At 38.8% G+C, this 26959-nt stretch overlaps 3 non-coding genes across 3 annotated transcripts; all 3 read right to left on the bottom strand.

Annotated features, from left to right (window-relative positions):
• Positions 1 to 11827: 11827 nt before the first annotated feature.
• Positions 11828 to 11946, bottom strand: LOC127642191 (5S ribosomal RNA). Its single transcript, XR_007970320.1, has one exon. It is a non-coding gene; the product is annotated as a 5S ribosomal RNA (ribosomal RNA).
• Positions 11947 to 12619: 673 nt separating this feature from the next.
• LOC127642190 (5S ribosomal RNA) lies at positions 12620 to 12738 on the bottom strand. Its single transcript, XR_007970319.1, has one exon. It is a non-coding gene; the product is annotated as a 5S ribosomal RNA (ribosomal RNA).
• Positions 12739 to 19882: 7144 nt separating this feature from the next.
• LOC127642193 (5S ribosomal RNA) lies at positions 19883 to 20001 on the bottom strand. The gene has a single exon (XR_007970321.1). It is a non-coding gene; the product is annotated as a 5S ribosomal RNA (ribosomal RNA).
• Positions 20002 to 26959: the final 6958 nt, after the last annotated feature.

Raw genomic sequence — 26959 nt, 5'->3', positions numbered from 1 at the left:
AAACCCAAATTTCGCCATTGTCTGTTCTATAAAGCTGTGTTCCACCCTGTCAAACGCTTTATTTAAGTCTATAGATAAAGTCAGTCCCCCTTTTCCATCTTTCCCCATCCCTTCCACTACATCCCTTATTGTGCAAATTGTATCTGTGATGTCTCTTCCCTTTATACTATAAGCTTGGCTTGGCGATACTATTGTCCCAACAACCTCTTTTATCCTATTTGCCAATACTTTTGTCAGTATTTTATAATCAGTATTTAAAAGAGTTAATGGTCTATAATTTTCTAGCTTCATTGGACTTCCTTTATTTTTATATAATATTGTGATTACCCCTAGTATGGGCTGAAATATGTGCCACCAGAAACTGAATTTGAACCATTTATATTTGAATTTGAATGGCTAAACTTGAATAATTGCATTGAAAAACTGAATTTGAATCACATCATTTGAAATTGTATTGTTTAATTAAAATTGAATTTATTCAAAAACTGAATCTGAATTGTATCATTTGAAATTGAATTTATTCGTTTGGAACTGAAGTCCAATAAAATTTGATCCTCACTGAAAATTAAACTCTCTATATATCTTCACATTCACTTCTCACAATTCAGATTCAGTTCTCAAATTCAATTTCAAGTTACTGAGACAGACATCCGGGTAGTTGGAGGATGAAGGAAGAGCAATCGGCGCAGATCGATAGATAGCGTTCATTGGCGCACAGGACTCCTCTTGGGCCAATCAGCACCAATGTTTTGGAGCACAGTACGTTACCCGCCATGAAACTATGGAATTACGATTGTGTCAATAATAATGAATGTAACTTTATAAAACTGAACGTAACTTTTTCAGAAACTATCAAAAATATTCCATTACAAAAGAAGAAAAACACAATTAAAATGAAAAAAAAAAAATGAACTCAGTCGCATCTAATTTAACAGGCTCTTCAAATATGCTTCATTTTTTGTTAATGTTTTTCAAAGATTCGTTTTGCAAATCGTGGATTCTGAATACATTGCCACAGATTTCAGCTTACGCCGCAGTTTTTCGTTTGCTGTTTTGAGACAAACCTCTCGTGGGGTGGGCTTAACAGTGATCTACTCTGATTGGATAGTGAGCTTTTGATGGACAGGTGCTCTCTGACCCGGATGTACAGACGCCACTCAGTGGCGCGCATATTAGAAAGCTCTCGCGGTGATTTGTAGTTATGCAATACGTCGTGCTTTGTTGTATTACTTACTAACAATATGTAAATAATATTTGACCTATAATTATATAATTTAATATTATATGAGACCTTCGATCGTCTAATAATCGTCTTCGATCAGTCTGTAAAGATGAGCTCTCAGGAGAGACACGGAGCGGCATCATCTTCCTCCTCCTCCTCTTGTCCTTCAAGGCAGCTTGAAGTAAGTTCAGTGTTACTGAAGTAACCAATAACATCGATAAAACTTTTATTCATGTAACGTTACAGTGTGCAACAGTTCTGGCTTTATTTTGCAAATTTATTGTTGTATTGTAAATGCATGCTAAATAAAATGTTGCTGTTTTGTCATTGTCATGACTGCAAAACTTTTTTTCTTTCTCTCTCTCCGCCTCCGCCCTGGAACCTCCTCCTCTTGACTGCTCAGGCTCTCCGTCTCTCTCCACTCCCCAATTCTCTCTTCTCCACTCCATGTGCCCCTTCTATCTTCTTCTCCAGTCGCTGCACCTTCCTGTGCTTCACTCTCCACCTCCTCGTCCACCTCGTACAGATCTAACTCCTCATCCATCTCCGCCAGTGTTTCACACACACACAGTCCAGGTCGCATATTACACATACTGCAGTTCACCTCCTTACATTCTCTTTGCGTAATGTCCCTGCTTGTCACATTTAAAGCATCTGAAGCTTGGGCAGTCTCTCACAATGTGACCTGGCTGAATGCACAAACGACAGACTTTCACTTGCCTGTCGTGTATTACCCTAAAGTGCTCCGTCCCTCCCAATGTCTCAAACTTTGTGGAATACGGCAGCGATTTTACCTCCTCATTAAATTTCACTTTTAAAAACCTTGTCCCGTCGGCGATATCTGTCCCCGGCCACATTCTCCTCTTTACTCTTGAGACTGCTTTAACTCCCCAATCCGACAGCTTTCTCAGTATCTCCTCATCCATTATATATGTTGGCAGACCAAGGAACGAGACCACCATCTCCATGCAGTCCACCTCTTTCGCCATCACCCGACTTCTCTTTATCCTCAGTCCATCCAGTAACTTCTCCTTTCCTTTTTCCTCTTCCATTGTCAACTCATTCTTTTGGTGTTTTGTATCTACACCCGATCACGACTCCACATTCTTCTCTCACTTTCTTCAGCAACTCCATCATCGTTATTCTATCTTCTCCTTCAATTTCCACCAGGACTGTGAGCTTACTTTCATACTTCCTTCCTCTTTGATCCAGTTCTCCTTCCTTTTCTCTCATACTCCTTTTTTCCAGGCCTCTTCCCGCCTCCATTTTGTCACCCAGTGCTCAGCACGTAAAGTATTTATCCCCAAACAGCATGCGCTATTCTCCATATTTCTTGTACATAGCAAATAATCAATTCTTGTTTTACATATAAAATGCCCCACTATTTGTTTCCTTTGAATAAACCTTTTTCCCTCCATTTCTTTCCCTCCATACATCAATTAATTTATTTTCTCTCATCAATTCGTTTAATTCTTTCCTTCCTGTGTCCGATTTAAAACCATCCCTCTGCCATGTCTAGTTTGCTGAAAACTGTGTTAAAATCCCCCATCATTATCATTTCCTTATATTTTTTTATTACACTCCTTAAACAATTAAAAATTCTTTCTTTTCTTTCTCTTCTGTTGGTGCGTGTACATTCACTAAAATTAATTCACGTCCTTCATAATTTACTTCCACAGCCATGCATTTGCCCATCTTATCTTTGTACACCACTTTGGTTGTATTAAAAACATCTTTTCTCATTAAAAGCGCCACCCCTCTTCCAAGCCTACCATCCCCATTATTATATAAAATATCTCCTTCCCATTTCTTTTTGTATACCATCATCACACTCTCTTTCCAATTTGTTTCTTGTAAAACAATGACATCTTCACCTCTACATTTTTCTTTCACTCTTTCAAATTTTCCCATGTCCGTCAGTCCCCTTGCATTAAAAGTAACACAACTTAAAACCATTAAAAGAAATACAAATAAATACCTAAAAACCATTATTCTCCATTTTCTCCCTCCAGGTCCTTTAACACTTCATATCTGTTTGCCTGTTCACCTTGGCTTCTTTTCATAGTCTTTTTTCTTACATTTTCAAAATTCGGTGTTACCTTCAATGATCTCCTTCTTATTTTTCCTCTCCCCTCCTGTCTTTGTCCAAATTGTCCGTTGTTATTTCCTCTTCACTTTCAGTCTCTTTACTTTGATCCATCCTTCCTTGTCCATCTTTCTCCATGTTATCCCGATAGCTTTTAAAATTGTCTGATATCTCCATTGCTGTCCTTTGTGTGTCCTGCTCCATTGTTTGTTCCTTATTGTTCTCTTTCTCCTTCCTCTCTGTTGCTCGCTCCTTCTTCCATTCCTTTTTGTCGTACATTTTCTTCCTCTTGTCCTTCATCGTTTTGTCTTTCATCCCGTTGTTTCCTTCATGCACCTGTCCAGTCCACCCAATGCTCCCTACCTCCTTCCTCTTTCTCCATCCACCACTCACATTTATTTAAAATCTCCTGACACTCCGGGCACCTGACTGCGTTACAGTCTCTTGCGAAGTGTCCCTTTTCTTCACATTTGTAGCACTTGAAATCTGGGCACTCTTTAAGCAGATGATCCGGGCTCATGCACAGCCTACAGGTCTTCACCTGGTGACTGTGCACCACCCTAAAATACTGCTGCCCTTCTGCGGTTTCCAGCCTTGTGCTGTAGGGCAATGATGCCACTTCTTTAGGGAACCTTACTTTAAGGAACCTCGTTCCATCCTCGATTCCAGTGCCCGGGTAGCATCTTCTTTTAATTTTTGATATGGGGTTGACTCCCCATCCCTCCAATTTTCCAATTATTTCTCTATCATCTAGGTAGACGGGCATGTGCATAAAGGAAACAACAAAGTCTCTATTTTGTAGTTTTTTAATTTCACAGTTCACCCCTTTTATATTCAGTCCATCAGTCAATTTCTCACGTTTCCTCATTTTCCATTGTTAGTTCATATTCATTTCCTTGTCTTGGTCTTAACGCTAGAATTTTCCCATTTCCACATTTATCCACCATTGCTTTGATAATATCTACCGCTCTCACCTCATTAACATTCTCCACATTCACAATCATCGTCGCCTCCTTTAAGTACTTCCGTCCACCGATTTTGTCTTGAACGCCTTGTTTTTTCCCGTGTCCTGCTCGTTGTTGATAATCCAGTCTGGTGTCGCTTTGCCATGCGTTTCTCTCCAGCCATTCCAGTATCGTTTGCCATTCGTGTTTCTCCAGCCAGTCCAGTGTCGTTTGCCTTTCGTGTTCCTCCATCCAGTCCAGTGTCGTTTGCCATGCGTCTTCCTTCAGCCAGTCCAGTGTCGTTTGTCGATAATCCGTCCATTTTAAGAAAGAAAAAAAATAAAGAAAAGACTAACCACCCTCCAGCTAGCAAAATGCTGCTGTTAGGTGGTTTAAAAACTGTCAAAAAAAAACAAAAATACAAACTTAAAGTTAGAAAACCTAAAAACAAACACAAAAAAAATAAATAAATAAATAAACCACAAAATGGAGGAGAGCCTTCCTCTCCAACTGCAGCCAACACTTCCAATTGCTCACTAGCTCCCTCTAGCGCGCTCAGGGTGGTATGGCCGTAAGCGAAAGATGCTGTGAACAGACGGCTATTTAAAGAAAGCCCACTGCCTGGGCCTTCCTCCTTGACACATGTCTTGGTGTGTCGTTTCAGAAGGAGAAAATACATTGGACAAACAGACCCTGTCCTGACAAATGGGCATTTAAACTTACTAAACATTTCAAACAAAAAAATAAACTAAACAAAACAACAACCAAAGTGAAGTGCCTCCTGTCTCCACATTCAATTACATTGGAGCTGGACACACTACCTTTTCCTGCTTACCTGTACCTTAGCTGCCACGTTGCTTGCTAAAAGAGGGAGGACTCAGCGTGGGCAATGGGCCACGCACGGCAAGAAGCCACTGGGCCAACGCAAACCCTTCCCCACTCAAAGAAAGTCCTCTGGACACGTTCGATGGGAAATGTGCAACTCATTTTGCGGCAGCAAAGCACTTTGTTGCCACTTTCCTTCTCTGTGTGTTGCTGTCAAGAGGCAGCCAAAAATAAAACCAGCCTCTGGACTGCCCCCTGGAGGAGGCAAGAAAAAGGACCAGGCTGTCATTTGCCACAGAGAAGGCAAAACGAAGGAAATAGATTGGGGGTGTCTATTTTCTAAGGATGAATGAATAAAATAAAAAAAGAATAAAACAAAAATCTCAGCTGTGGCAGGAGGACGTGTATTAGTTAAACCAATCCAGGAGAAGCAAAAGCTTACAGCACCTGGTATTCCCAAGCGGTCTCCCATCCAAGTACTAACCAGGCCCAACCCTGCTTAGCTTCCGAGATCGGACGAGCTCGTGCTTTTTTTATTTATTTATTTATTTTTTTTTTTATTAGAAAATTTCAATAAAATACATTAAAATAAATTGAAATAAAGATATACATTTTATACAGAAGATACAGATTTCTACAGAAGATACAGATTTTCTTCCACAACCTTTCTACATCACATGTCATTTACATAATTTAAAAATCTCCTTCACTTCCAGGCAACTTCCACATTAGATCCTTTAAAACACCACAAACTTTTGGGGTAAAAACACCATAAAAAACATCCAACTTATTTTCACATTTAAAATACTCAAACAATACTTCAATATACAATTCGGTTTTCCTTTTAAAAACAATCCAAACATCCAACATGATTTTTTCCTTTTTTGCTACAATTCTTCTCTCCCATATTGCACTTTTCATTAGCATCACACACAGATTAATAAAACTTTTGTTTTTACCCTTTTCTTCCATCCCAAACATCACCACTCTGTTCCATTCTACAGTCTTCTCATTTAATTCCCTCTCAACATTTCAATCAATCTTTTACCCTTTTCCTTAAAATCTTCCAGTTCTCTACAATTTAAAAACAAGTGTAAAAACTTTCATCTTCCCCATTACAAACTTTACATATTTCACTTAGTTCCATGTGGATTTTTTTTACAATAACGTCAGTAAAAATTGCTCTGTGTCTGATTAAATATTCAAAACTCTCCAATTTTGCGTCTATCATTATACCTTTCATGCTATTCCATATATCCTCTTCTTTTAGATCTTTGTATTTCTGTACCCAGTACTCATTGGCTTTTGGTTTCCTAAAAACCCCCTCTCTAAAAAAACAGTAAAACATTTTCAAAGTACATTCATTAAAAGCATATAGTTTTCTCCCAACTTTACATGTACTTCTTTCCCTAATTTCTCTTCCTCCATATCTTCTATTCTTTTTATCCACTCTTTGGGTATTGCTTCTTTCATTATTTCATACTTATTTTGTAGTTCTTGTTCATTAAAATCCTCTTTTGCCACTTCCATTGTATCTATTATATACTGTAATGGTAAAAATCCCTCTTTAAATTCATATAAAATATCTCTAACTCTTGTGATCCCAACATCCCACCATTTCTTTAAAAAAATCACATTCCCTGATTTAAAATGCCGCTGTTTAAGAACAAAGGCTGATTTAAAATGCTCTCTCTACCTTGAGGATTAAAATTAACAATAGTTAAAAATTTCCCCAAGCACTCATCAATTCTCTGTAAAAATCTGGCATTCCTTTCACCATCCAATTCTTAGTTTTCATCCATAAAATATTATCTCCCAAATTAAAATTCCCACATTTATTTAAAAAATATTCCATTGTCTTTTTCCATGCTGTTTTACTTTTCTCATCTAGATACTTTTTTATTACTTTAACTCTTAAGCTATTTTTTCTTTGTTCCACGCCTATCAATCCCATCCCTCCCTTTCCTACTTCTCCTATTATAGTATCGTGATGCAATTCTTGGAGGTTTTCCGTCCCATATAAAATCCAAAAAACATTTTTTCAACCTTTTTTCCACCCACATTGGCATAGAAGTCACATATAAAACATACCATAACTTTGCTACCATTAAAACATTTACAATTAAAACTTTCCCCTTTAAACTTAAAGTCCTCAGTTTCCAAAAGTTTAACCTTCTTTCAATTCCTCCTAGTATTTCTTCCCACATTACTTCTTCAACATATTTTTCGTCTTTCCCTATTAAAACACCTAAGATCTTTATTTCCTTTGATTCTTTAAACTTAAAATCATTTGCTAAAACACTCGCCCCTCCAAATCTCATATATACTGTTTTCTCTTCATTTATCTTGCTCCCTGATCCCCTACAAAACGTCTGTACCACTTCCATTGCTTTTTTAACACTCTTTATATCCTTAACCATTATCGTTGTATCGTCTGCATATTGAAATATTTTTTCATTTCCCCACTCTCTTCAATGTCTATCCCTCTTACTTCTTTATCTCTTTTAACAGATAATCCCAAAGGTTCTGCAACTAGTGAGTATAAAAGTGCTGATAGTGGACATCCTTGTCTTATTGACCTAGTTAATTTAAAACATTCTGTTAAAAAACCATTACATTTTACTCTTGTTATTGCTCCTTTATATAAAATTTTAATCCATTTGATAAAACTTTCCCCAAACCCATACCCACTTAAAATCTCAAATAAATAATCATGTTCTACTCTGTCAAAGGCCTTTTCAAAATCCAAACTAATAACATATCCATCCCTGTTTTTTTCTTTCATATACCTTATTCTATCTATTATACTTATTGTTGTGTCTGCTATATCCTTCCCTTTCACTCCATATACTTGATTTGTTTTGATTATGGTTGGCATTACCTCTTTTAATCTGTTGGCTAAAACTTTTGTTAAAATTTTCAAATCTGTATTCAGCATTGTGATTGGTCTATAATTTTTAAGTCTACTTTTTCTCCTTTTCTTTTATATATCAACTTAATTAATCCCATCCCCATTCTCTGATTCATTTCATCTTTCTTAAAAATCTCTTCATATACTTCTTTTAAAATACCGGTTAAAAAATCTTTAAAGGTTATGTAAAATTCATTCCCTAAACCATCAATGCCTGGACTTTTCCTTTTATTCAGTTCACTTATTGCTCTTTTTATCTCTTCTTCTCTTATCTCTAGGTCACACTCTTTTTTGTCATCCTCTCCTACTTTTGTCTTTAATTGTTTCAATAATTCTAGTTTTTCTTCATCCTTTACTCCTTCTGCTTTAAATAGCTTTTCATAATATGCTTTTATTGTTTTTAATATCTCCTCATTTGTTTCCACTATCTCTCCATCTTCCCTTTGTATTCCTTTAATTGTTTGTGACATTCCCTTCTTCTTTCCAAGTCAAAAAAAACTTAGTACATTTCTCTCCTTCTACTGTGTACTTTGCTTTGCTTCTTAATCGTGCCCCGTTATATTTATTCTCTTCTATTTCTTTCAGTTTTCCCTCTATTTCTTTTTACTTTTTGTAAATCTTTTTCCTTCAGTATTCAATTCCATTTCTAGTTGTTCTCTTATTCCTCTTTCCTTACCCTTTTTGCATCTCTGAATTATCCCACAATATTTTATGGTAAACTTTTTGATTAGGTACTTCACATTTTCCCACCATATTCTTTTTATCTTCCAAGTACATTCCATTTTCTTTTTCCTTTTCAATGATTTCCTTTATACTTAAAACATAATCTTCATTCTTTAAAACCTCTGTGTTTAAAACCCATACTCCCGGCCCTCTTTTCATTGTACTCCAGTCTATTTGTATAAAAATTGGCTTGTGATCACTTAAGCTTGTTTCTACATATTTTATTTTTCCGATAAAACCCTCTATATTTCTGCTACATAAAATAAAATCTATTCTTGTTTTACACATAAAATTCCCAACCAATTGTCTCCTCGAATATTCTTTTTTCTTTTCATTTCTTTCTCTCCATATATCAATCATATTGTTTTCTTCCATTAGCACTTTCAATTCTTTCCTTCCTTGATCCGCTTTAAAAACCATTCCCTCTGCCATTTCTAATTTACTAAAAACCGTGTTAAAATCACCCATCATAATAACTTCTTTTGTGTTTTTTAGAAATTCCCTCAATCCATTAAAATAGCCTTTCTTTTCTTTCTCTTCTGTAGGAGCGTGTACATTTACTACAATTACTTTCTTCTCTTCATACTCCATTTCCACCGCTATACATTTCCCATCATTATCCTTATACACTGTTTTACATGTTACACCTCTGTTTTCTTTTATTAAGACTGCCACTCCTCTACCCATTCTACCATCCCCGTTGCTAAATAAAATTTCCCCATTCCATCTTTTCCTTATTTCACTTATAACCCCTTCTCTCCAGTTAGTTTCTTGTAAAAAAATCACATCCTCTCCTTTACACATTTCTTTCACTTTTTCAAATTTGCTTATGTCTAAAAGTCCTCTAGCATTAAAAGTAACGATTCTTAAAAGCATGAAAACTATAAAAACATTGATAAAACCCATCATGTCAGTTCATTCTCCTCCAGATCCTTTAACACATCATACTTATTCCCAGTCTCAATTGAGTCCTTTTTAGGCGTTTTTTTCTAGCAGTCTCTAAATTGGGCATTACCTTCATTGATCTTCTTCTTTTAGTTGACTTCAGTTGTTTATCTTCTTCTTCTTTCCCCTTCACTTTCCTTTACAGCCGGTTGTTCTTTACTCCTTTGATCATTAAGTTCCACATTGTCCAACTCACTTTGCAAACTTTCAGTCAAACCCATTTGGGCACTTTCCAAACTTTCAGTCAAGTCCATCTGTGTTTCCTCCTCTTGTTGTGTTTGTATTTCATGTCCATTATACGCTTCCCTTGATCCTCAGTATCTTTATTTCCTGTTGATTCATTGTTTTGTAATCTTCTTAATTCCTCCTCTCGCTCTTCATTGTCTCGTTCATGCATTTGCCCGTCTACCTGCTGCTCCTCCTCCTCTCTCCCATCCAACACTCACACCTGTTTAAAACCAATTTGCAATCCGGGCACGTTACGCGTTGCAGTGTCTCATGAAGTGCCCCTCTCCTCGCGACTTATAACACTTAAATTCGGACAATCCTTTACCACATGGTCGGGCTCATGCACAGCCTACAGGTCTTCACCTGGTGGCTGTGCATCACCCGAAATATTGTGGGCCCTCCGCCGTCTCTATTTTTGTGCTGTACGGGAGGGAGGCAACTTCTTTCGAAACGTGTTTTAACAAACCTTGTCCCGTCCTCAATACTAGTGCCCGGATACATTCTTCGTTTAACTTTTGAGATGGGGATTACTCCCCATCCCTCCAATTTGCTTAAAATTTCCTCGTCAGCAGTGTAAACTGGTAAATGCATGAAGGAGACAACATATTCTCTGTTTTGTAGTCTTTTTACCTCACAGTCAATGCCCTTTATTTTCAATCCATCCATTATAAGCTCTACGTCATCCTCGTGTTCCAGTGTTACCTCGTATTCCTTCACTCTTTTGGGTCTGACTGCTAAAATCCTTCCTTCTCCAATCTGCTCCGTCACCGCTTTAATGATGTCCACCGCCTTTGCGTCTTTCACATATTCTACATCCACCGTTACAGTTGCTTCTTTTAAGTACACTCTCTTTCCATCTTCTTTCCTTACATCTCGATTGATTCCACTGCCATCTCGTTGTCTTTTCTCCAGTCCAGTGTCGCTTGCCGTGCATGTTCCTCTATCCAGTCCAGTGTCGTTTGCCGTGCGTGTTCCTCGAGCCAGTCCAGTGTCGTTTGCCATGCGTGTTCCTCTATCCAGTCCAGTGTCGTTTGCCATTAATCCATCCATTTTTGAGAAAGAATAAAATAACCACCTTCCAGCCAGCAAAAAGCTGCTGTTAGGTGGTTTAAACAGACAAAAAACAAAAAAAACTAACTTAAAGTAAGAAAACCAAAAAACAAACACACAAAAAAAGCACAAAATGGAGGAGAGCCTTCCTCTCCAACTGCAGCCAAAAACTCCCAATTGCTCACTAGCTCCCTCTAGCCTGCACAGGGTGGTATGGCCGTAGCTGAAAGATGCTGTGAACAGACGGCTATTTAAAGAAAGCCCACTGCCTGGGCCTTCCTCCTTGACACATGTCTTGGTGTGTCGTTTCAGAAGGAGAACATACATTGGACAAACAGACCCTGTCCTGACAAATGGGCTTTTAAACTAACTAAACATTTCAAACCAAAAAGAAACTAAACAAAACAACAACCAAAGTGAAGTGCCTCCTGTCTCCACATTCAATTACATTGGAGCTGGACACACTACCTTTTCCTGCTTACCTGTACCTTAGCTGCCACGTTGCTTGCTAAAAGAGGGAGGACTCAGCGTGGGCAATGGGCCACGCACGGCAAGAAGCCACTGGGCCAACGCAAACCCTTCCCCACTCAAAGAAAGTCCTCTGGACACGTTCGATGGGAAATGTGCAACTCATTTTGCGGCAGCAAAGCACTTTGTTGGCACTTTCCTTCTCTGTGTGTTGCTGTCAAGAGGCAGCCAAAAAATAAAACCAGCCTCTGGACTGCCCCCTGGAGGAGGCAAGAAAAGGACCAGGCTGTCATTTGCCACAGAGAAGGCAAAATGAAGGAAATAGATGGGGGGTGTCTATTTACTAAGGTGAATGAATAAAATAAAAAAAAATGTCAGCTGTGGCAGGAGGACGTGTATTAGTTAAACCAATCCAGGAGAAGCAAAGCTTACAGCACCTGGTATTCCCAGGCGGTCTCCCATCCAAGTACTAACCAGGCCCAACCCTGCTTAGCTTCCGAGATCGGACGAGATCGGGCGCGCTCAGGGTGGTATGGCCGTAAGCTGAAAGATGCTGTGAACAGACGGCTATTTAAAGAAAGCCCACTGCCTGGGCCTTCCTCCTTGACACATGTCTTGGTGTGTCGTTTCAGAAGGAGAACATACATTGGACAAACAGACCCTGTCCTGACAAATGGGCTTTTAAACTAACTAAACATTTCAAACAAAAAAGAAACTAAACAAAACAACAACCAAAGTGAAGTGCCTCCTGTCTCCACATTCAATTACATTGGAGCTGGACACACTACCTTTTCCTGCTTACCTGTACCTTAGCTGCCACGTTGCTTGCTAAAAGAGGGAGGACTCAGCGTGGGCAATGGGCCACGCACGGCAAGAAGCCACTGGGCCAACGCAAACCCTTCCCCACTCAAAGAAAGTCCTCTGGACACGTTCGATGGGAAATGTGCAACTCATTTTGCGGCAGCAAAGCACTTTGTTGGCACTTTCCTTCTCTGTGTGTTGCTGTCAAGAGGCAGCCAAAAAATAAAACCAGCCTCTGGACTGCCCCCTGGAGGAGGCAAGAAAAAGGACCAGGCTGTCATTTGCCACAGAGAAGGCAAAACGAAGGAAATAGATTGGGGGGGTGTCTATTTTCTAAGGATGAATGAATAAAATAAAAAAAAATGTCAGCTGTGGCAGGAGGACGTGTATTAGTTAAACCAATCCAGGAGAAGCAAAGCTTACAGCACCTGGTATTCCCAGGCGGTCTCCCATCCAAGTACTAACCAGGCCCAACCCTGCTTAGCTTCCGAGATCGGACGAGATCGGGCGCGCTCAGGGTGGTATGGCCGTAAGCCAAAGATGCTGTGAACAGACGGCTATTTAAAGAAAGCCCAATGCCTGGGCCTTCCTCCTTGACACATGTCTTGGTGTGTCGTTTCAGAAGGAGAACATACATTGGACAAACAGACCCTGTCCTGACAAATGGGCTTTTAAACTAACTAAACATTTCAAACCAAAAAGAAACTAAACAAAACAACAACCAAAGTGAAGTGCCTCCTGTCTCCACATTCAATTACATTGGAGCTGGACACACTACCTTTTCCTGCTTACCTGTACCTTAGCTGCCACGTTGCTTGCTAAAAGAGGGAGGACTCAGCGTGGGCAATGGGCCACGCACGGCAAGAAGCCACTGGGCCAACGCAAACCCTTCCCCACTCAAAGAAAGTCCTCTGGACACGTTCGATGGGAAATGTGCAACTCATTTTGCGGCAGCAAAGCACTTTGTTGGCACTTTCCTTCTCTGTGTGTTGCTGTCAAGAGGCAGCCAAAAAATAAAACCAGCCTCTGGACTGCCCCTGGAGGAGGCAAGAAAAGGACCAGGCTGTCATTTGCCACAGAGAAGGCAAAATGAAGGAAATAGATGGGGGGTGTCTATTTACTAAGGTGAATGAATAAAATAAAAAAAAAATGTCAGCTGTGGCAGGAGGACGTGTATTAGTTAAACCAATCCAGGAGAAGCAAAAGCTTACAGCACCTGGTATTCCCAGGCGGTCTCCCATCCAAGTACTAACCAGGCCCAACCCTGCTTAGCTTCCGAGATCGGACGAAATCGGCGCTGCTTTTTTTTTTTTTTTTTTATTGAAAAGTTATCAAACAATAAATACAAAATCATTGTTTTCATACAAGATTATTGAATAACAAGATAATGTACATAAGAAAAGGACTCAGAGTTACAACATATTCAACCTATACAATAAAATAAATTAAAAGACATCTTCTACAGGCAGAAATATATTATATTTCTTTAAAACATTCAGTACATAAATATTACTTAAAAACCAAGTCACTTCCAGGTACATTCCATGCTAAATCTTTTAAAACTTTAAAAACCCTTGGAGTAAAAACGACAAAAAAACTTTGCAACATGTTTTCATACTTAAAATACCAATACAGTCCTTCAATATATCTTTCTGTTTTCTTTTTAAGAACATTCCAAACATTAAGCACCACTCTTCCTTCTTTGGCCACATTTCTTCTTTCCCATAGTGCATTTTTTATCAACATTATTAACAGGTTCACAAACTTTTTACTTTGACAATTTTCCTCCCATCCAAACATCACTATCCTCTTCCATTCTATTACCTCTTCGTCCCAGTCCTCAATTAATTCTTTTATCATTTTTTTGCATTTTCTGTAAAAACCCTCCAGCTCTTTACAGTATAGAAACAAGTGTAAAATTCCTTCGTCTTCGCTCTTTGCATACTTTACATGTTGCATTCTGTTCCATTCCAATCTTAGTTAAAATACAATCGGTAAAAATTACTTTGTGCCTTATAAAATACTCTAAACATTCCAGTTTGGTTTCCACAATCTTTCCCCTCATATTTCTCCATATACTTTCTTTTTTCAGATCTTTAAATCTCTGTACCCAAAAATTGTTAACTACTGGTTCTTTAAAAACACCATCTCTAAAATAACAATAAAACTTTTTCACATTACACTCCTTAAAATTACATAGTTCCCTTTCAGGCAGACATTAATGTCTTTCTCTTCCTTCCATTCTTCCATGTTTTCTATTCTTTTAATCCATTCCTTCGGTATTATGCTTTTTGATCATTTCAGTATTTATTTTCTATTTCTCGTTTGTTGCATTCCTCTTTTGCTTCCTCCATTGCATCCATTATAAATTGTGATGGTAAAAACCCTTCTTTAAATTCATACAAAACATCTCTTACCCTTGTTATTCCCACCTCCATCCATTTTTTAAACAAGATCTCTTTCCCATCTCTTAAAATCCTTTTGTTTAAGAACAGAGGTTGGTTTAAGATGTTTTCTCTTCCTTTCAGATTATAATCTATTACACTTAAGAAATTCCCCAAGCACTTAAAATCTCCTTATAGAAGTCAGGTAATCCTTCCACCATCCAGTTTTTTGTTTTCATCCATAAAATATCCTCCCCAAATTAAAATTCCCACATTTGTTTAAAAAATATTTCATAACCTTCTTCCATTCCGTTTCATTTTCGTCTTGCAACAATTTTTTGACTATTTTAACTCTTAAGCAGTTTTTCCTTTGTTTAATATCCATTAACCCCAACCCCCCTCTTCTAATGGTCCTAATAAGGTATTGTATGCTATTCTCGGGGTTTACCCTCCCACAAAAACCCGAGAAAACATTTCTTCAACCTCCCTTCTACCCACAAAGGCATTTCTGTCACATATAAAACATACCACAACTTTGAGGCCATTAAAACATTCAATACTAAAACCTTCCCTTTCAAATTTAAAGCCCTCATTCTCCAAAAATTTAACCTCCGTTCTATTCCTGTTATCAATTCCTCCCACATTTTTTCTCTTACTTGCCCCCCATCCTTTCCCATTAAAATCCCTAAAATCCTAATTTCTTCAACTTCCTTAAAATTAAAACATTCTGCTAAAACAGACGTTGCCCCGAACCTCATGTACACTGTCTTGTCTTCATTAATTTTACTTCCTGATCCTTTGCAAAATTCTTGTACATTCTTCATTACTTGTTTTACATCCTCTTTCCCTTTAACTATTATTGTTGTGTCGTCCGCGATATTGAAAAATGTTCCTTCTGCTTTGCTTTCTTGTATTTGAATTCCTTTTATTTTCTCTTCTTTTCAGTATTGCTAGGCCCAAAGGTTCTGCTACAAGAGAGTATAATAAAGCTGAGAGTGGACATCCTTGTCTAATTGATCTAGTTATTTTAAAACATTCCGTTAAAAACCCGCTACATTTTATTTTTGTTAAAGCCCCTTGTATAAAATCTTAATCCATTTCATAAAATTCTCACTCAAACCCAAACCTATTTAAAACCCCAAACAAATATTCATGCTCCACTCTATCAAAAGCCTTTTCAAGTCTAAGCTGATCACATACCCGCCATCATTCTTTTCTTTTTATGTATTGTATTGTGTCCCTTATGCTCATCGTTATGTCTGCTATGTCTCTTCCTTTTACTGCATATGCTTGATTTGTTTTTATTATTTGTGGCATCACTTCTTTTAATCTGTTTGCTAAAATCTTTGCTAATATCTTTAAATCGGTATTTAACATTGTTATTGGCCTGTAGTTTTTTAAATCAGTTTTTTCACCTTTCCTTTTATATATAAGCTTCATCAGCCCCATTCCCATCCTTTTCATTCATTTCTTCCTCTTTAAAAGTTTCCTTAAAAACTTCTTTTAAAATCTCTATTAAAATGTCCTTAAAACGTAAATAAAATTCACTTCCCAAACCATCTATCCCTGGGCTTTTCCTTTTATTTAGTTGATCTATCGCTTCTTCGATCTCCTCGCTCTTGATTTCCCTCACATTCCTTTTTTATCCTCTTCACTTAAATTTGTTTCAATATAATTTAACAGTTTCTTTTTTTCCTCCTCTTCCACTCCTCTTGTTTTAAAAAGATCCTCATAAAAAACCTTTATCTCTTCTAGCACTTTTTTCATTCCTCCACAAGCTCTCCACTTCTCCCTTTTAATTCTTTTTATTATTCCAACTTTCGCTCTTTTTTTCTCCAAGTCAAAAAAAACTGGGTGCATTTCTCCCTCCACCATATATTTGGACTTACTTCTTAATCTTATGCTCTCAGATAATTTTTTCTTCTATTTCTTTCAGTTTCTCCTCTATTTCTTTTTATCTTTTTATGTCTTTATTTTCATTATTTAATTCTCTTTCTAACGCCTCCTTTATTTCTTTTTCTTTTGTGTCTTTTACATATTTGTAAGATTCTGCAATACTTTATTGAACATTTTTTTACTAGATATTTAACATTCTCCCACCACATTCTTTTTATCTTCTTGATACATTGCATTATCCTTCTCTTTCTCTATGATTCCTTTTATCTCTGCCACATAACCTTCATTCTTTAAAATCTCTGTATTTAAAATCCATGTACCCGTCCCCTTTGCACATTACTCCAATCTATTTTGAAACGTAAAAACTTATGATCGCTAAAACTGGTTTCTTCATAGTTGATTTTTTCAATAAAATTCTCCATATTTCTTGTACATAGCAAATAATCAATTCTTGTTTTACATATAAAATGCCCCACTATTTGTTTCCTTTGAATAAACCTTTTTCCCTCCATTTCTTTCCCTCCATACATCAATTAATTTATTTTCTCTCATCAATTGCTTAATTCTTTCCTTCCTGTGTCCGATTTAAAAACCATCCCTCTGCCATGTCTAGTTTGCTGAAAACTGTGTTAAAATCCCCCATCATTATCATTTCCTTATATTTTTTTATTACACTCCTTAAACAATTAAAAATTCTTTCTTTTCTTTCTCTTCTGTTGGTGCGTGTACATTCACTAAAAATTAATTCACGCCCTTCATAATTTACTTCCACAGCCATGCATTTGCCCATCTTATCTTTGTACACCACTTTGGTTGTATTAAAAACATCTTTTCTCATTAAAAGCTCCACCCCTCTTCCAAGCCTACCATCCCCATTATTATATAAAATATCTCCTTCCCATTTCTTTTTGTATACCATCATCACACTCTCTTTCCAATTTGTTTCTTGTAAAACAATGACATCTTCACCTCTACATTTTTCTTTTCACTCTTTCAAATTTTCCCATGTCCGTCAGTCCCCTTGCATTAAAAGTAACACAACTTAAAACCATTAAAAGAAATACAAATAAATACCTAAAAACCATTATTCTCCATTTTCTCCCTCCAGGTCCTTTAACACTTCATATCTGTTTGCCTGTTCACCTTGGCTTCTTTTCATAGTCTTTTTTCTTACATTTTCAAAATTCGGTGTTACCTTCAATGATCTCCTTCTTATTTTTCCTCTCCCCTCCTGTCTTTGTCCAAATTGTCCGTTGTTATTTCCTCTTCACTTTCAGTCTCTTTTACTTTGATCCATCCTTCCTTGTCCATCTTTCTCCATGTTATCCCGATAGCTTTTAAAATTGTCTGATATCTCCATTGCTGTCCTTTGTGTGTCCTGCTCCATTGTTTGTTCCTTATTGTTCTCTTTCTCCTTCCTCTCTGTTGCTCGCTCCTTCTTCCATTCCTTTTTGTCGTACATTTTCTTCCTCTTGTCCTTCATCGCTTTTGTCTTTCATCCCCGTTGTTTCCTTCATGCACCTGTCCGGCCCACCCAATGCTCCCTTACCTCCTTCCTCTTTCTCCATCCACCACTCACATTTATTTAAAATCTCCTGACACTCCGGGCACCTGATCATGCGTACAGTCTCTTGCTAAGTGTCCCTTTTCTTCACATTTGTAGCACTTGAAATCTGGGCACTCTTTAAGCAGATGATCCGGGCTCATGCACAGCCTACAGGTCTTCACCTGGTGACTGTGCACCACCCTAAAATACTGCTGCCCTTCTGCGGTTTCCAGCCTTGTGCTGTAGGGCAATGATGCCACTTCTTTAGGGAACCTTACTTTAAGGAACCTCGCTCCATCCTCGATTCCAGTGCCCGGTAGCATCTTCTTTTAATTTTTGATATGGGGTTGACTCCCCATCCCTCCAATTTTCCAATTATTTCTCTATCATCTAGGTAGATGGGCATGTGCATGAAGGAAACAACAAAGTCTCTATTTTGTAGTTTTTTAATTTCACAGTTCACCCCTTTTATATTCAGTCCATCAGTCAATTTCTCACATGTTTCCTCATTTTCCATTGTTAGTTCATATTCATTTCCTTGTCTTGGTCTTAACGCTTAGAATTTTCCCATTTCCACATTTATCCACCATTGCTTTGATAATATCTACCGCTCTCACCTCATTAACATTCTCCACATTCACAATCATCGTCGCCTCCTTTAAGTACTTCCGATCCACCGATTTTGTCTTGAACGCCTTGTTTTTTCCCGCGTCCTGCTCGTTGTTGATAATCCAGTCTGGTGTCGCTTTGCCATGCGCTTCTCTCCAGCCATTCCAGTATCGCTTTGCCATTCGTGTTTCTCCAGCCAGTCCAGTGTCGCTTTGCCTTCGTGGTTCCTCCATCCAGTCCAGTGTCGCTTGCCATGCGCCTTCCTTCAGCCAGTCCAGTGTCGCTTTGTCGATAATCCGGTCCATTTTAAGAAAGAAAAAAATAAAGAAAGACTAACCACCCTCCAGCTAGCAAAATGCTGCTGTTAGGTGGTTTAAAACTGTCAAAAAAAACAAAAATACAAACTTAAAGTTAGAAAACCTAAAAACAAACACAAAAAAAATAAATAAATAAATAAACCACAAAATGGAGGAGAGCCTTCCTCTCCAACTGCAGCCAACACTTCCAATTGCTCACTAGCTCCCTCTAGCTGCTCAGGGTGGTATGGCCGTAGCTTAAAGATGCTGTGAACAGACGGCTATTTAAAGAAAGCCCACTGCCTGGGCCTTCCTCCTTGACACATGTCTTGGTGTGTCGTTTCAGAAGGAGAAAATACATTGGACAAACAGACCCTGTCCTGACAAATGGGCATTTAAACTTACTAAACATTTCAAACAAAAAAATAAACTAAACAAAACAACAACCAAAGTGAAGTGCCTCCTGTCTTCACATTCAATTACATTGGAGCTGGACACACTAACTTTTCCTGCTTACCTGTACCTTAGCTGCCACGTTGCTTGCTAAAAGAGGGAGGACTCAGCGTGAGCAATGGGCCACGCACCGCAAGAAGCCACTGGGCCAACGCAAACCCTTCCCCACTCAAAGAAAGTCCTCTGGACACGTTCGATGGGAAATGTGCAACTCATTTTGCGGCAGCAAAGCACTTTGTTGGCACTTTCCTTCTCTGTGTGTTGCTGTCAAGAGGCAGCCAAAAAATAAAACCAGCTCTCTGGACTGCCCCCTGGAGGAGGCAAGAAAAGGACTAGGCTGTCATTTGCCACAGAGAAGGCAAAACGAAGGAAATAGATTGGGGGGGTGTCTATTTTCTAAGGATGAATGAATAAAATAAAAAAAAAGAATAAAAACAAAAATGTCAGCTGTGGCAGGAGGACGTGTATTAGTTAAACCAATCCAGGAGAAGCAAAAGCTTACAGCACCTGGTATTCCCAGGCGGTCTCCCATCCAAGTACTAACCAGGCCCAACCCTGCTTAGCTTCCGAGATCAGACGAGATCGGGCGTGCTCAGGGTGGTATGGCCGTAAGCGAAAGATGCTGTGAACAGACGGCTATTTAAAGAAAGCCCACTGCCTGGGCCTTCCTCCTTGACACATGTCTTGGTGTGTCGTTTCAGAAGGAGAACATACATTGGACAAACAGACCCTGTCCTGACAAATGGGCTTTTAAACTAACTAAACATTTCAAACAAAAAAAGAAACTAAACAAAACAACAACCAAAGTGAAGTACCTCCTGTCTCCACATTCAATTACATTGGAGCTGGACACACTACCTTTTCCTGCTTACCTGTACCTTAGCTGCCACGTTGCTTGCTAAAAGAGGGAGGACTCAGCGTGGGCAATGGGCCACGCAAGGCAAGAAGCCACTGGGCCAACGCAAACCCTTCCCCACTCAAAGAAAGTCCTCTGGACACGCTCGATGGGAAATGTGCAACTCATTTTGCGGCAGCAAAGCACTTTGTTGGCACTTTCCTTCTCTGTGTGTTGCTGTCAAGAGGCAGCCAAAAATAAAACCAGCTTCTGGACTGCCCCCTGGAGGAGGCAAGAAAAGGACCAGGCTGTCATTTGCCACAGAGAAGGCAAAATGAAGGAAATAGATTGGGCGGGGTGTCTATTTTCTAAGGATGAATGAATAAAATAAAAAAAAAAATGTCAGCTGTGGCAGGAGGACGTGTATTAGTTAAACCAATCCAGGAGAAACAAAGCTTACAGCACCTGGTATTCCCAGGCGGTCTCCCATCCAAGTACTAACCAGGCCCAATCCTGCTTAGCTTCCGAGATCGGACGAGATCGGGCGCTTTTTTTTTTTTTTATTATCAAAAGTACAAAAATAATATTTACATAAATCATATTTCATACCTAACATTCTCAAACTTCTGCATATTAAGTCAACTTAACATTTAATCCATGGACTTTGAATTTAAACGTTCTTACATCGCTAAAAAGCTTACACAAAAACATTTCTTTTCAAAATGTTAAACTTAGCCCTTCTTTTGTACTTATAAATCCACTTTCTTCTACAAATGCTCGTTCAAATTCATCTTTGCTTAGGTATTTCCACATTGTAAACACATTCTTTCTGACAACACCCTTGAAAACATCAATCACATCCACTTTCTTTCTATCAAAGTATGCCATATTCCTCCTCAGCCATATTGCATACCTTGCATTACTCAAAATTAAATTCCATAAATTCACCTTCTTATCTTTATAATTTGTACTTTCACCAAATAAAAACAGCTTTTTCCACTCATCCCCTGCTACCTCTTTTCCCATTCCGTCTTTTTATCAGTTTTTTCATTTTTGCATGGAACTCCTCAAGCTCCTTGCACTCTACTGAAAATATGCATCAGAGTTTCTAGCTCTGTCTCACACATGTCACATTCTCTACTCACATTTTTGTTTATTTGATGAATAACCTCCTTCGTGTATATTCTATTGTGTCTCAGTTTGAAGTCCAAATTCTCACAGTCCAATCCGTTATATTTTACATTTAAATTTCTCCATATTGTGTTTTCTTCCATGCCCGAAAAACTCTCGACCACACCACCTCTGATGCAGGCATTTTAATTTCCTTTTTCACCATTATTTTGTATATCGTTTTCACATTTACCTCCCATAAAAACTTTTTTCTCTCATTTTCCACAATATACATTTCCGGCATTCCCCAATATCCCACTTTGGCAGTTTCTCTTTCAATCCCTTCTACCCATTTTTCAGGCAGGCTTTTTTTAATATTTTCACATTCACTATCCACTTTTGCTTTCTCTATTCCATCATCCCACCCCACCACAGAATCATATATTGCCCTATTCGGTAAGAAACCTTTCACATATTCATATGCTAAGTCTTTTACTTTCCTTACCCCCGCTCTCATGAAAAGTCTGTTATAGAGCATTTTCCCTCCCCTCCTTATTCTTGGGTTCAGGAATATTGGCTGATTGTGTACTTGGTTTATGTTTTCACATTCATAATTTACATTCACCACAAACTCAGCCCATGCAGTAAACACTTCTTGATAAAATAAAGGCAGCTTTTCAATCATTGGTTTTTTTAACACCATGAACACTCCTTCTTCATCGCATCCTCCACCTTCATTTAAATATTTTCTCATATACCCCTTCCATCCATATTCTACTTTGCCACATAAATACTTTTTTATTGTTTTAACTCTTATTGCGTTCCTTTTCGCATTTACATCTGTCAACCTCAAACCGCCCTCACTGTAATCTGCTATTAATGTTTTTGCTGATATTTTCACTCCTTTCCCACCCCACACAAAAGTATTCACAGCCTCTTTTATTCCGTTTAACACCCAGTCTGGTAAATCAATTGCTCCCATCACATAATTACATTTCATTAACAATAAGGAATTAACCACTACCACCTTGCCTCTTAGCCTTAATTCTCTTAGTCTCCAAAATTGTAATACTTGTTTAATTTTGTTTAGCACTCCTGACCATGTTGCATCTCTTGCCTCTTTTGCATTCTCTCCTATATTTACCCCTAGAATTTTTATAAAGTCTTTGGTTATTTTAAATGGAACATCTGCCCCTTCAACCAACTCTCCTCCTATACTCATTATTTCAGATTTTTCTACATTTATTTTTGCACCTGACGCTTTCCCATATTTTTCTATCTGTTTCCTAATTTTATTTATGCTCTCTATATCCCTAACCGTAAAGGTGGTGTCATCTGCATATTGATGTATTACACTCAATCCCCCATTTGGTATTTGGATACCTTTTATCTCTTCATCTTTTTTGATGAGAGTCGCCAGCTGCTCGGCTGTTATTGAATATAATAATGCTGACAGCGGACAACCTTGCCTAACTGACCTCTCTAACGGAAAGGGGTCAGTTAATATCCCATTAACTTTTACACAGCTTTTAGCATTCTCATATATTACTTTTATCCACTTTTGCATCCTATCCCCAAACCCAAATTTCGCCATTGTCTGTTCTATAAAGCTGTGTTCCACCCTGTCAAACGCTTTATTTAAGTCTATAGATAAAATCAATCCCCCTTTTCCATCTTTCCCCATCCCTTCCACTACATCCCTTATTGTGCAAATTGTATCTGTGATGTCTCTTCCCTTTATACTATAAGCTTGGCTTGGCGATACTATTGTCCCAACTACCTCTTTTATCCTATTTGCCAATACTTTTGTCAGTATTTTATAATCGGTATTTAACAGAGTTAATGGTCTATAATTTTCTAGCTTCATTGGACTTCCTTTATTTTTATATAATATTGTGATTACTCCTAGCCCCATGGACTCAGGCATTTTCCTTCCCTCTTCCATCCTTCTATAAACCTTCCACAATATTGGTGCTACAGTCTCTATTAAGGCCTTATAGAATTCGTGCGTTAATCCGTCCGAGCCTGGGCTTTTATTTTTCTTTATTTGTTTTATTGCTTCTTTTATTTCTTCTATACCTATGTCTCTTTCACATTCATTTTTCTCCCCTTCACTTAGCCTCGCACTCACAGTATTTAAAACCCCCTCTACACATTCCTGTTTTACCCCTTCTTTCTTAAATAGTCCCTTATAAAACATTTCTACTTCACTTATAATCTCCAAATAACCAGTAATCTTATCCCCTTTTTCATTTTCCAGTTCTGTTATATGCTTTTTCCTCTGCTTTTTCTTTTCTAAGTTTAAAAGAACTTTGTGCTTCTTTCTCCCTCTAGCGCATACTGCGCTCTACTCCTTATCATTGCACCCTTACTTTTCTCGTTCTCAGTATTCTTCTAATTTCTGCTTTTACCTGCACAAAACGCTCTTTATCTTGCTCTGGGTTCCTTTCTATTTTTTCAGCTTCCCTCTTCAATTCATTTTCCAATGCCTCAACTTTACTCCTTCTCATAAAATCCCTTTGTTTTGCATATCTAATACTCCTTTGTTTGATTTTCCCTTTCATTTTTTCCCACCACTCACATACGTCTTCATCAAATAATGAGTTCTGCATTTCATAATTTATGCATTTTCTGATATTTTCTTTGTATGCCTCTTCTTTTAGCAACTCTGCATTCAAACACCAGATTCCCCTCCCTCTCTTCCCTGATTACACCCATCTTTACCATCATCATAGCATGGTCACTTAAACCTACAAACTTATATTTTACATCTTTAACATATTTTAACATTTCCCTTTTGGTTAAACATAAATCTATACTGACTTTGTTTCAACACTCCCATCACCATTTGTCTTCTAGAAAATTCTTTTTTGTAGGATTCTCTTCCCTCCATACATCAACCAAGTCCTCATTTTGCATCCACTCAATTAAATATTTTCTGGAAACATCAGACTTAAAGTTTGCGCTGCTAGAAGCGCCCAGTCTCGTGCACCATACATTAAAGTCTCCAACCACTATATAGTTGCCTTTACACAACGGCTTCATTTCTTTGAAGAGGTCTTTTCTTTCATTTTCTATATTTGGTGCATAAATATTTATCAACCTGAAAAGTTCATTATGAAACACAAATTCTGTCACTAAAACTCTCCCATTACCATCCTTGTATACTTCCTTCACACTATTGACTCTACCTTCTTTTATCAGGGTTGCCACTCCACGGGCTTTTGCATTCCCGTGATTAACAAAAATATCACCTTGCCATCTCTTTTTTATATTATCCATTGTATCATCAGACCAGTGTGTCTCTTGTAGACAGAGTATATCGCCCTTCAGTAATCTCTTCACGCTCTCAAACTTATTTTCATCTCTTAGTCCATTGCTGTTCAAACAGGCAATGTTCATAATTCCCCACATAGCAAATAATATAGTTTTTAAAAAATTAACACTCATTTTGATACTTCCAAGCACCTACTTTCTGCACTGTGCACCTCCCTTTCTTTCTTCTTTCTTTTCTTCTGCACTATTTTCCCATCACTTGTGTCCATTTCCTCATCATCGCCTTTGGCATGACTCTCTGTCACCTCTTTCTTGCCACCACCTCCTTCCGTCTGCGGCTTTTCTCCTTCTCCGTCTTCACACTCCACGTCCTTCGTTGCCATCTCCTTACCAGGTTCCGCTTCCCTCTCTTTCTTTTTTTTCTTTCTCTCTCTCTGCTTCCGCCCTGGGACCTCCTCCTCTTGACTGCTCAGGCTCTCCACCTCTCTCCACTCCCCAACTCTCTCTTCTCCACTCCATGTGCCCCTTCTATCTTCTTCTCCAGTCGCTGCACCTTCCTGTGCTTCACTCTCCACCTCCTCATCCACCTCGTACAGATCTAACTCCTCATCCATCTCCGCCAGTGTTTCACACACACACAGTCCAGGTCGCATATTACACATGCTGCAGTTCACCTCCTTACATTCTCTTTGCGTAATGTCCTTGCTTGTCACATTTAAAGCATCTGAAGCTTGGGCAGTCTCTCACAATGTGACCTGGCTGAATGCACAAACGACAAACTTTCACTTGCCTGTCGTGTATTACCCTAAAGTGCTCCGTCCCTCCCAATGTCTCAAACTTTGTGGAATACGGCAGCGATTTTACCTCCTCGTTAAATTTCACTTTTAAAAACCTTGTCCCGTCGGCGATATCTGTCCCCGGCCACATTCTCCTGTTTACTCTTGAGACTGCTTTAACTCCCCAATCCGACAGCTTTCTCAGTATCTCCTCATCCATTATATATGTTGGCAGACCAAGGAACGAGACCACCATCTCCATGCAGTCCACCTCTTTCGCCATCACCCGACTTTTCTTTATCCTCAGTCCATCCAGTAACTTCTCCTTTCCTTTTTCCTCTTCCATTGTCAACTCATATTCTTTTGGTGTTTTGTATCTACACCCGATCACGACTCCACATTCTTCTCTCACTTTCTTCAGCAACTCCATCATCGTTATTCTATCCTCTCCTTCAATTTCCACCAGGACTGTGAGCTTCCTTTCATACTTCCTTCCTCTTTGATCCAGTTCTCCTTCCTTTTCTCTCATACTCCTTTTTTCCAGGCCTCTTCCGGCCTCCATTTTGTCACCCAGTGCTCAGCACGTAAGTATTTATCCCCAAACAGCATGCACTGTTTGGGGAGTAAATAACTCCACTGCACACAAGTCCCCCTTTTTTTTAAAAGGTTGTTTTGAGATAAAGGCTTCTTTTGCAGTTCACAAACTCACCAAACTCTTTGTTTGCTCTCTCTCTCTGATTGCTGTACCACTTCCTGCTTGCACTCTAGCGCCCTCAGGGTGGTATGGCCGTAGCTTAAAGATGCTGTGAACAGACGGCTATTTAAAGAAAGCCCACTGCCTGGGCCTTCCTCCTTGACACATGTCTTGGTGTGTCGTTTCAGAAGGAGAACATACATTGGACAAACAGACCCTGTCCTGACAAATGGGCTTTTAAACTAACTAAACATTTCAAACAAAAAAGAAACTAAACAAAACAACAACCAAAGTGAAGTGCCTCCTGTCTCCACATTCAATTACATTGGAGCTGGACACACTACCTTTTCCTGCTTACCTGTACCTTAGCTGCCACGTTGCTTGCTAAAAGAGGGAGGACTCAGCGTGGGCAATGGGCCACGCACGGCAAGAAGCCACTGGGCCAACGCAAACCCTTCCCCACTCAAAGAAAGTCCTCTGGACACGTTCGATGGGAAATGTGCAACTCATTTTGGCGGCAGCAAAGCACTTTGTTGGCACTTTCCTTCTCTGTGTGTTGCTGTCAAGAGGCAGCCAAAAAATAAAACCAGCCTCTGGACTGCCCCCTGGAGGAGGCAAGAAAAGGACCAGGCTGTCATTTGCCACAGAGAAGGCAAAATGAAGGAAATAGATTGAGGCGGGGTGTCTATTTTCTAAGGATGAATGAATAAAATAAAAAAAAATGTCAGCTGTGGCAGGAGGACGTGTATTAGTTAAACCAATCCAGGAGAAGCAAAAGCTTACAGCACCTGGTATTCCCAGGCGGTCTCCCATCCAAGTACTAACCAGGCCCAACCCTGCTTAGCTTCCGAGATCAGACGAGATCGGACAGCGCGGTACGG

Source organism: Xyrauchen texanus, unplaced genomic scaffold, assembly GCF_025860055.1.
Source record: "Xyrauchen texanus isolate HMW12.3.18 unplaced genomic scaffold, RBS_HiC_50CHRs HiC_scaffold_483, whole genome shotgun sequence".
In the NCBI taxonomy this organism is placed as follows: Eukaryota; Metazoa; Chordata; class Actinopteri; order Cypriniformes; family Catostomidae; genus Xyrauchen; species Xyrauchen texanus.
This window is presented reverse-complemented; position numbering and strand designations above follow the sequence as displayed.